At 44.8% G+C, this 11656-nt stretch overlaps 1 long non-coding RNA gene across 1 annotated transcript; it reads left to right on the forward strand.

Moving 5' to 3' along the window:
• The first annotated feature begins 6019 nt into the window (after positions 1 to 6019).
• Positions 6020 to 7135, forward strand: LOC116070850. The gene is made up of 2 exons (XR_004110589.1): positions 6020 to 6207; positions 6896 to 7135. It is a non-coding gene; the product is annotated as an uncharacterized LOC116070850 (long non-coding RNA).
• The last annotated feature ends 4521 nt before the right edge of the window (positions 7136 to 11656 follow it).

Below are 11656 nucleotides of genomic sequence, written 5' to 3' on the forward strand. Positions count from 1 at the left end.
AAATAAAACACTTCTTGCCTCAATTTCCTTTGTTCAGCTATATTGTCCCAGCAACAAGACAAGAAACAAATACATTTCTACTTTGCAATGTAAGTCAGATGTGTGCCCCAACTGGAAGAAGAGAAAATGAGACCCTGCCTCGTGATGGAAGGTTGAGCCACCCACCGCAGCTCCAGATGTTCGGGAAGTACTTCTCCAGATCGGTTCTCAACACCTCGATGCCACAGCAGAAAATACTCAAGCCTCCTGTCTGCTAGAGAGACTTTCCTGGCAGCTGTTGGTCCTCTGTGCTTCCACAACGGGTCAAAGTGGACACCGTCCTGCCCGAAAGATGCTAATGCATTCGACTGAGTGACAGCCTGAGCCCGGCATGCCTGGGAGCCACCAGCAAGGTGACTTTGTGCTGCCTTGCTTTGATCCATAATATATTGACTTCAGGATTTAGTTCTCAGAAGGTGTGCTCCCCTGTTTTTTTTTTTTTTTTTCTCCTTCATTTATTTAAAGACAGGATATCATTTATCCCAGGCTGGTCTCAAACTGGGCTGTGTAGCTAAGGGGTGACCTTGGACCCTACTTCCATGGTAAGTTTATAGGCTTCAGGCATGCTAGGCAACTGAGCCATACACCCAATTCCTTTTTTTTTTTTTGGCTTATTAAGATTGGGTCTGATGTAGCCTAGGTTGATCTCAAACTTGCTCTGTAGCCAGGAATGACCTTGAACTTCTGGTCCTCCTGCTTTTGTCTTCAGAGTGCTGGGCTGGCAGGAGTATAGTGCTACACCTGGCCACTCTCTTCACTTCCAAGTGCAGGAGAAAACATTAGTGCAATTCTTGAGATCAACAGGAACTTGACCAAGGTGACAATCTTCCCCGTGTGAATCCCAGGTAGTTGGAAAAATCAGAGCTGGTGACTAGTGAAAAAAAAAATATCTGAGGTAGCTAAAAAGACAGTCCTCTCATTGCTATGCACTATTGTTGGGAACCATGAGAGCCCTGAGATAAATATCCTGTCCCAGCTAATTGAGAACCCGGAGATTAACATCCTGCCTGACAATCACAAGGATCCGGCTTGGCCCTGGGAAAAGAACATTCACGGAAATCCACCCCCTTTCCACCTGTCATCCACCCGCTCCCCACCTGTCACACTGGAGCTCAACCCCAGAAGATCTTGTAAACTTCCATCTCCCTCCTTCCTCCCCCCCTCCCCTCCAAGATTTTTGCTTTAAATATGGTCGGCTACACTAAGTAAATGGCTCTTGACAAGCAATGCTTCCTTGAGTCCTGTCGTCTCTCTCGCCCATTCTTTATTCACAGGTTGTGACCCTCCTCGTTCCCCGGAATAACATGACCTGCAGGCCAGGCCACACTATAGAAATTTCCTCTGAGATAAAACATCCATCCTTCAGGGACCCTGATTAAAATTCAGGAAGTAAACAACACAGAGTCTTCAGGAAGTCCCTGAAACTAACCGAACTCACAGGTTCCGTTCCTTCCCAATGCTCAGAGCCACTGTCACACAAGCTGAGCTGTCTGAAAAAAAAGCTCAGACCAACTGATCTCCCTGGAAAGCACACATTCCAACTTGTCTAGCTGCCTCCAGGTTTCCAGCTTTCATGAGCCATCACTCATGCTGGGAGGGGCTTTGGTGATGCAGCTGTTCTTGAGTCATCTCCACTCCTGTAAGTAATCCCTCACCCATGCTCCTCTAAGTCACCCTAATGAAACTCATCAGTTCACCAAGTTGATGGTATCCATACTTTGGTGTGCCTCCAGTCTCCCTATCTGGGGGAACAGATGTTTATTAACAGCTCCCCAAGAACTGCATCACACATTATCACAATCAAATAAGTCTGAGAAGTAGGTTGTGACTTTTATGGTAACAAGCAACATAAACAGCTTTAAGCAAAGAAAGATGCCTGAATCCTGAGGGTTCCAGCCACTGAAAACCTTGTCATCTGAACTTGTGTTTTCATCCCCTCTCAGCCCCAATTCTCAACTGCCTTTCTATCCCAACAAGGCAACTGCTTGCAACCTCACAACCATAACTTCTTGTGGTCTACATGTATTTGTGGTCTCATTTCCCCCCAGATTAACCAACAAGTCTCTCATTCGATGCTCAGTGCTCAGCACAAAGTCATCGCCATGGCTTAGGCACCATGATACTGTGAGTGATTACAGCTGGTTGCAGGATACCCAAGACCTAAGCACAAGCTTGAGAGCCTTGGGAGTGGCCACCAGAAGAGAGGGTTGAAGCCTGATGTGTGTCATGGTAGAAGCACGCTGGGTGAGAAGTCTCACCTGCACGTGGCTCTGTTGTGCAGCGCGGTTCTGACCCTTTGCACCTGCTGCCGCTCTACATCCCTCATTAAATGAAAACGTCTTTTGAAATGAACTACCACCTGATCAGGTGCTTTACGTAGTCATCAGAATTATTCCGATTGGTCCATCTCAAGGATAGTCAGTCCATAGAGATCCTTGAGAGAGGCTCTGATTGGCTGAGATCATGAACTGATCAAGCCTTAGAGATTCTTCAGTGAGATACTGATTGGTCTAGTTTAGGGCCAATCAGGCCTTAAAGATTCCTAAGGATGGCTCTGATTGGTCTAGTGCATGGGCCAATCAAGACTTAGCGATTTCTCAGTGTAACTCTGATTGGTATACCTCACAGTCAGTCAAATCTAGTTCTTAGCCAGATTATGGAATCACTTCCTCTACCCCTGACTGTGGCTTGTGAGGTGTGGGGGGATGGGGTGAGATGAAGGTTGGGTAGTGAGAGAATCTGAGGAGATGGGGGGGGGGGCAGTAGGGGTTGCAGGGGGAAGACAGGGCGGGAAGAGAGGAATGGTAAAATGAAACATGATGCACACAGGTGTCTCTTCTCATCAAAAGGAAGAATTGCAGAAGCAAAGAGAGAAAGAAGCAGAGACATAGAGCAACCATGGCAGGAAGTAGCTAAGGATGCCTGTGCCCTGTGAGAAGAGGAGGTAAGACCTTCTCCACTCTCTTCTTTCTATCCCTGGGAAGAAACTCAGCCTGGTAGACAATATTTTCAAAATCGTATTTTCATGGGAAACTGTGGAAGTGGAAAAGAGCTTGATTTGGAGTGCTGTCATTTAAAAAGAAGAAGAAATGGAACTTTATCAAAATGGCAAGATTTGGGGCCGCCATTTCAACTCGGCACAAATTCCTATTCCGACGAGAAAAAGAATTAAGCAGAAAGTGTTGGGTGTAATTTTCCTGACAAAATCCTTCATTTCAGGTATGGCCTTCAAGAGCCCAGCAGCAAAAGGGTCATTTAAAAAATAGCCTCGGGCTTTGCCAAGGTTCCTGGAGGCCCTCCTGAATCTTTTGATATGAAAATTTTCCTCTTTTGAAGTGCCCACCCTGCAGCTCTCCTTTATTACATTTTCCCTTCAACTCTTAACCCTTCTGGAGATGATAATAAAAATATTGAATAGACGTTATAATGGACCAATCTATCAATCAAAATTGTTGCTATGGCAATGGTATATCCATCAACTAAAACAGCCACTATGACGGACATACAGTTGCCCCATGTGGACCTTGATTGAATGATGGACTCAGACTCCTCCGTGGGTCACATGTGGGGTTGTTCTAACGTCACCTCTGTCTGCCTCATGAAGTCCTAAAGTACTGAGGAAGATTTCCAAGTGTATTCAGCATTGCACATGAGGCAGGTCTGTCAATGAGACATTAATTCCCTTTATCAAGAACTGTGGCTTGAATTTTGTTTTGAACCAGATTTCCTAAGTTCTCCTTTCTTATTGAAATGATCCACAAGAGATAATTACCAACAACCACACTAATTGAGCCAATTTAGAGTATAAGAGTCCTGTAATAATGGTCAGACCCAGAATATGCCAACACTGCCAGAATGCCTCTTGGTGCCAAAGCTCAACCACACAGTATTTCTAAAGACAAAAATCATAAAAACAACAATTATATCTGTGTCCAAGGAGGTTGGAATAACCTTGTAACATCTGTCCTTCTGCAGAGATGAGAGAGCAGTGTTTTTCCAGACACAACATGGAACTTATTTTTTATTTCCTCTAGCTCTTTTAATTTTACATTTTTGCTTATACAAATATTAATTATTTTGGTTAATACATCTGAACCATGGTCAGGATCAGGGACAGTCTCAAAGTATTTCCAAGGTGGCCATTGTGGGGTGGGGGTGGGGGGTGGAGAGAACTGTCTAAATAAACACAAGATGGAGTTAGGATAAGATGGTGTTAACTTAGTCTCTTCAATACCACCAAGAGAATGGTCAATGACAACAGAGATTTATTTACAAGTAAGACCACCAGGTATTCTCAACAAGAAGAGCAAAGCACAATTCAATGACATGTGACTGGAAATGACACAGTGAAACCTACTTTTATGGATCCTAATGGTGTGTGTATATGTAATACATATATATGTGTGTGTGTATAACATGGTGTGTGTGTGTGTGTGTGTGTGTGTGTGTGTGTGAAAAATGTTGTGTGACACTGTTCCTGGTAAGGTGTCAGTGATCATCTACTCACTCAGGATGGGCAACCAACCTAGAGACACCACCAAAGTCCAACCCATTGGACTGACCAATTCATTGGTGACCCAATAAATTTTATTTTGGGTTACTAACAGCAATATGGGTGAAGGCTTACTCACAGGAACAGAAATGACTCAAAGACAGCTACAGCCCCAAATGCTCAGACCAGCATGGGTGACAGCTCATGAATGCTGGACACCCACAGGCAGCTCAAGTCAGAAAGAGCCTCATGTAGGTAGCCCAGCTATAGTCTCTTGAAGGTGGCTCAGCTGGGCTAAGGGCATCTCTCTCAACTCCTTCTATCTATACACACTTGGAGAAGGAAGGTCCTAGTGAGTCTAGTCAGTTTCATGGATTTCCTGAAGCCTCGGGTTGTCTATACGCTGAGTGTGAGGTGCTTCCTGGTAGGGTGGAGTATTCCACTACCCTTTGAAACATCCTATGCCTCTGTGATCTTCTCTCCAGGATGGAGGAATATCTCTGAGGAAATGCACAACACCTAACTAAAAGATTACTAGAAGTGAAGAGAAACAGCAGACCAGCTTGGGGAACTAGACACCTGTCTCTGTGTGGGTCAATGGTATGCTTTAAATTCTTTTACTGAATGAAATGTTTAACTATCAGCATAGTTGAACAATGTCCCTGTTCATAAAATTCAGCACAGGGTCCCCATGTAGCTGCAGATGTTGGCTTGGGACCTCACAGCCAACCTGTGACTCAAGAATGTGAGTTATCTGCTAAGCACATGTGTGTCTTTGTTATGGATTTGAATTTCTGATCCTTGGACAGAAGGGTCAGGCCTGAGTGGTCCCAGTTCACTGGGGAGCCCCTGGTTCTAATTTTAAGCCACAACATCAAGGGTTCATGCTCTGCTGTAATGATCTGTAATCAGCCAAGGGTCTACCTGAGTCTGAAACTGCTCTGAAAAAATCATAGCTTGGGAAGTATACAGACTGCAAATTTTCCTTAACATATAAGCCTGTCTTGAAAAACAACGTGGAGATTCATAGACACCTAATGTCAATCTATGGCTTTAACACATGTGCACATGGAAAATCACACCCATTCATATAACACGCACACTCAGACACTCAGACACACACACACACACACACACACACACTAATTAATTAATTAACTTATTTTTTAAAAAAATTGGAATAGACTTACTAAGAGATCATTTTTACTTTTCTGTTTGGGAGAGAGATTCTTTAAATAACCAATATGCTATCCCAACTGTATTTGTGAATTCCCAGGACACTCGTTATCCCTGAGCTGTGTTGCTAATAACACAGTAGCTGAAGACTGGTTCTAATGAGGTCTAATGACTCTGAGAGGAAATGTTGACGCCCCTCCCACCCCCCACCCCCAACAAAGTTGGCTCACCTGAAACCTCCCCCTTTTTGCTCCATAGATGACATCACAATTCTCTGCTGCCACCTAGAGCTCCTTTGTTTGGGACCCCCAGCAGCCTCTGTGGCAGGCAGGACTGCTCATTGTGTGGCATTAGGCAATAGCTGGAGAGGGCCATGTTCCATTTAGATTGCCAGAAGAAAGGAGCTACCTGAACAGGAAAGGTTTCCATGTGGCCACAGCAGTGGCCTCAGAGAACCAGACAGGAGTGATAGGATACTATACCCTGTTCGCTTCAGGGAGGTGAGTACGAAATGCCTTTCCTGATCCTCAACACTCCCCACAACCAGCAACTTTCCTACCTCCTAAACAAGAAAGCCTGTCATGTGCTTGCCAAGCAGGAAGCTTCTCCCTAGCTCAGCTGCAACGCTGCTCAGTGAAGACACAGCTGGGCTGATGGCCAGTGGTTCTGTGAGTAAATTTGCTTGCCATGCAAGCCTAATGAGCTGAGGTTGAGCCCCAGGACCCCCACACACAAAAAAAAGCTGAATGCAGTGACCTGCCTCTGTCATCCCAGCATTTCCAGGGTGAAATGAGAGGTGGAGCTAGGAGGATGGCCCAGAAGCTTCCCTGTCCATGAGGCTGGAGCACACAGTGCCACAGGAGGAACAAAAAGACAGGCTGGAGAGATGCCTCAGCTGAACTGCTCTGGTGGGAGACCCGAGTTCAGTTCCAGCACCCACATTATATAGCTCACAACCACCCATAACTCCAGCTTCAAGGAACCCAATGCTTTCTCCTGGAGTTTCTATTCCCTCACTCACTGGCCAACCCTCCATAAATGAGAGCAGAGAGAAGAGAGTCTCCAGACTCATTATCCAAGAACGTTAGCAAAGACCCATTATGGGAAAAGAGGGGACCTTATTATGCTATATTGTTTCCCAAGAGCAAGAGTTTCCAACCATCTAGGAACACATCCCTCCCATCATAGTCTTTCACAGGGCAGACTTAGACCACACAGACACAGCCAGTGTGAGAAGAGGAGTCTCCCAACAGGCAAGTGTGGAGATGATGGCGTCATGAACCAAAGGAGCCTGGGTCTCTAGTCAGCAGATGGAAGAGGCCACCTACACATCAATTCAGACTTCATGCCCATCCACCAAGATTTCAGGTGTGTGTTATGACAGCTGGGACAATTACACTAACAAATAAATATGACACTGTGACCAAATTCAGGGTCACAGCCTGTCTATATTCCAAGAAGCCAAGTTCAGCCATCCATTCTCCAGAAGCCAAATATATCAGATAATTTAACTGTTCAGATCAGAAAAGGGAGATTTAAGCCAGGCAATGGTGGTGCATGCCTTTAATTCCAGCACTTAGGAGGTAGAGGCAGGTGGTTTTCTTAGTTCGAGGCCACCCTGTTCTACAGAGTGAGTTCCAGGACAGAGAAACTCTGTCTCAAAAAAAAAAAAAAAAAAAAAAGGAAAAGAAAGAAAGGAAGAGGAAAGAAAGAAAGGAAGGGAGGAAGAAAGGGAGACTTAGTCAATGTGGCCATATTAGGAAGAGGGACAAAGAGATCTAATGACTCCCCTCAAGTCCATCTTTGGGGTCCTGAAGAAAAGCTAAAGTTTAAATAGAGGGCTAGAGATGCTCGTATCTAAGCAGACCTGGTCAAGGTATGGTTCCACCCACCTTCAGTGTCCTCCTATAAGGTGAAGAAAAGTTGGTAGGTCTGCATGAAGTCTCCTTTTTTCTTTCTCCCAGCACGAGATTCTTGGGGAACTCAGGGAAATCCCCCTTTCCCCTAGGCCCATTGTTTCCATAGTCTGAAAGCCAGATTGGAACAAAAGTGTCTCTTGAGACCACCTTTATGTTTGCCAGGTTGACCACACTCACAGAAGCCATAGAGAACAAGGCCCTGTGTAGTGAGCACCACAGACTAATGCTATAGGATTTGGGCATAGCACAGAAGCCCTCACTTGACTTAGTAAGTGTTAGCATTCTGTCTAAACTCCACCCCACAGTTACCTGGCAACAGCCAAGTATGCTCCACCCCACAGTTACCTGGCAACAGCCAGGTTGGCCTGACCCATTATAAAAGGGGCTGCTTACCCCCTCGCTCTCTTGCTTCTCCATTGCTTGCTCTTGCTCTCCCCTTCCCATTCCCCACCTACACACACACACACACACATCCCCTGCCACGTGCTCATGGCCAGCCTCTTTTTCTCCTACTCTCTCCTTCTCTCTGCCTCTACTACCCTCTTAATTCCCCCCCCCATTCCCTGAGTAAACTCTATTCTATACTATACCATCATGTGGCTTGTCCCTCATGGAGAAGGAATGCCTTGGCATGGGCTCATTGAGACATCTCCTTCCCTGACACCTCATCGCACACCCCCATAGAGCACATTCCTCCTCTCTTTATCTTTTTATAAACACATCAGTAAGTATGGAGTGGCACTATTTGAACAGATTAGAAGGATTGGGAGGTGTGGTCTTGGAGAAAGTGTGTCACTAGGGGTGGGATTTGAGGTCTCAAAAGCCCAAGCTGAACACAGCCCCACAGCTCTCAGCCACCTCTCCAGCACTCTGCCTGCCTGCCACCAAGCTCTCCACCCTGATGATAATGGACTAAGCCTCTGAAACTGTATGCAAAACTCCAATTAAATGTTTTCTTTTATAAGAGTTGTTAGGGCTGTGGTGTCTCTTCACAGCAACAAAACAGTGACTAAGACACAAAGAGAAACCATGGAGTCTGATACCAGCCATCACCAGCCTAGCACATGCCCTCCAGTCCTCAAACATCTAAATGTCACTGATCCACCTGGCTCCTGAACATCCACCCTGAAGCCAAAACCATGAATGACTTTCACACTGACTTAAGACATTTTCAGATCATCTTAGGCTCAATTACAGCTAAACCAATAACAGCCCCCAAACGTCATGATTGGAAAATCACTAGGCGAGTCCGCTAATCATGTTTGCCACTTCTTCATCAAATTAGTACCGTCGTCAGGACAGCGCAATCCTCCCAGGAGAGAGCCAATCACGAGGCCAATTTCCTTAGAGTGGCACATTCATATCCTATCACTTTGGAACTAATATATCTTGGGAAATAAACTGTCAGATCACTAACATTTGCAATCAGGAAATATTTGGAGTAAATGGCAGCCTGGAGTCTGCAACCAAAAAGGACATGATCTGTTCCTGGCATCCTGAAACTGGATGATACAGAACTCTGGGGGTGGGGGGGGTGGTCTTCCAAAGGGGTATTTTATCACAGTTTCTGCCAAGACAGAGAGGCCTCACTAATATTATTTTATGGCTCTTTCCTGGGAAGTCTACTACAGTATCACAAAAAGCAAATCACATTTACTGGGTTCCCTCTGTGTGTGTCTTAAGGCAGGATGGGCACATTAAGTGAGCATATGCAGAAATAAACACTCTTTACTGGCACTACATAAAAAGGTTCAGAATCCAGATCTTAAGTGTACCGGGGTGAGTTCTTCACTTTCTTGTGCCTCTGTGTTCAAGTCTGCAACAAAAGAAATAAAAACAACTACTGCCAAGCCATATGGGTGAAGGCCTCTACTGCCAATCCTGATAACCTGGGCTGCACCCCCTGGGACCCACATAGTGGAAGAAGAGAACTAACTAACTTCCAGGCACCTATTGTGGCATACGTGTGCCCCACAAAGGAATAAGCAAATAAGTGAAAAACATAAAATTGACAACTACTTCCTAAAAATGTACTGATGGGGACGATAAACAATAAACCAAGTATTTATCTTAGTGCATGGCACATAGTAGGTCCTTGCCAAATAACAATTACTGCTGCAACAAGGATTTCTTTCTAATTAAATTTAGCAAATGTCCATTGAACAAATTAATGTGTTTCAACTGGCCATTTGAGGTGAATGAGAGTCTAGACTGGACCATAGAACTCTACTACCAAAATTAAAGTGTTATTTTTATACTGAAACACAGAAAGACGTCAGCAGCTTTTCTTTATTTTTTTTTCCTCTTTTCTCTCTCCAGGAACATTCCCTTTGTATGTTCTGACTATTTATATTCTCCCAAAAGTTTATGTGAGAAAGCAGTGCCCAATGTGAGATTGTGGGAGTCTGGGTCTTTCAGAGGAGATTAAGCCATGAGGACAGAACCACTGCATGGGAGCCATGTCCTTAGTGTCTGTTGATGGATGGATGGGGCATACACATGACAGAATATTATTCTGTCTTTGGAAAAAAAGACCTATCCTTTTAGAGAATGTCAACAAAGCCACAAGAGCAGCCATCTACCACATGAGGTCACAGTGATAAGGCATCCATGAAACAAGACTACATCCCCACACACTGAATCAGCCAACAACTTGATCTTGTGCTTCCTGGACTCCAGATGTGAGTGATAAGTTCCTGATGTTCACCAATCCAGTCTGTAGAATCTTGCTGTAACTCTCAAAAAAAAATCAGGTTGGAAATTAACCATGGAAACAAAAAAGTACAAAAGTATAGGGAGTGGTTCTCCTGCTTTGATCAGGAAGCTGCAGTGAACTGTTCCCCAATTGGTTCTTGATCGATCAATTAAGATGCTAGTGGCCAATGACTGGGCAGAAGGGGCGGGACTTCCAAGTTCCAGTAGGCAGGCTAAGAGATGCAAGAGGAGGAAAGAGGATTCACCATGCTTCATAAGGAGAGAGGGCCACCAGCTGTGTGAGATCTTGGGTGGAGTAGCCAGTGGCTGCTTCCCTGACTGATCCTGGGGTAGCAGGTGGGAGATTAGAAACACAACTAAGCTGAGGGAAGATTTAGAGGTCTTAAGCTAAGAGTAAAGGTAACCAAGCAGCTAAGTTTAGGGAAGATTTAGAGTGTTGAACTGGGAATAAAGGTCAGGGAAGGTTAGTCTTGGGAGGCTTAGAAGTTCCCGGCCTTTGGGATAAAAAGCATAATAAAAATAAGCTAGTGTGTGTGTATTTCTTTCATCCATAGATCTATGGGAGCCAGGGCAGTGGCTAGTAGTGCAGTCCGCCCAGAACTTAAAGCAGGGTAGTAGTAGAAACTACATGCAACACAAAGGCTATGGGATGGTAAGAAGTGCTTTCATAACGTAGACGGGCTGAGTTTGAGTCTCAGTCTGATGATGCCCACTGTGCAGACTCGAGGGAAATACTCTAACTCCTCAAAGCACACAATCTGTATGCAAAACAGCAATTCAACCCGCCTTAGAGACTTAAAGCGAGGTGAGACATGAACTAGTGAGTTAAATGGTAAATACTTGGAAAACACCCATTGTGTCCCTTTTTCTTTGTATCCCATCATGTCACAGCTTATTTTTAAAATATTTTTATATTTCATTGACAAAATCTCCATGTGTTACTGCGTAAAACATGGTGCTGGAACATGTAAGCACTATGGAACAGCTTGGGTGTTTTTAATATAGAGTAATATCCTACTATGTGATGGTGTACCAATCTTGGCTATTGTGAATAATACTTCACAGCCAGGGCTGATGCATGGATCTGTGGTCCTTCACTCATAACACTGATGGTCATAAAAACCATGTGAGCCCAAGGAATTATAGATCAGCCTGGGAATATAGTCTGTCTCAAAAATCATGAGCTAAGGCCAAGCGGTGGTGGCGCACACCTTTAATCCCAGCACTTGGGAGGCAGAGGTAGGTGGATTTCTGAGTTCAAGGCCAGCCTGGTCTACAGAGTGAGTTCCAGGACAGCCAAGGCTACACAGAAAAA

Source organism: Mastomys coucha, unplaced genomic scaffold (assembly GCF_008632895.1).
Source record: "Mastomys coucha isolate ucsf_1 unplaced genomic scaffold, UCSF_Mcou_1 pScaffold22, whole genome shotgun sequence".
NCBI classification, from domain to species: domain Eukaryota; kingdom Metazoa; phylum Chordata; class Mammalia; order Rodentia; family Muridae; genus Mastomys; species Mastomys coucha.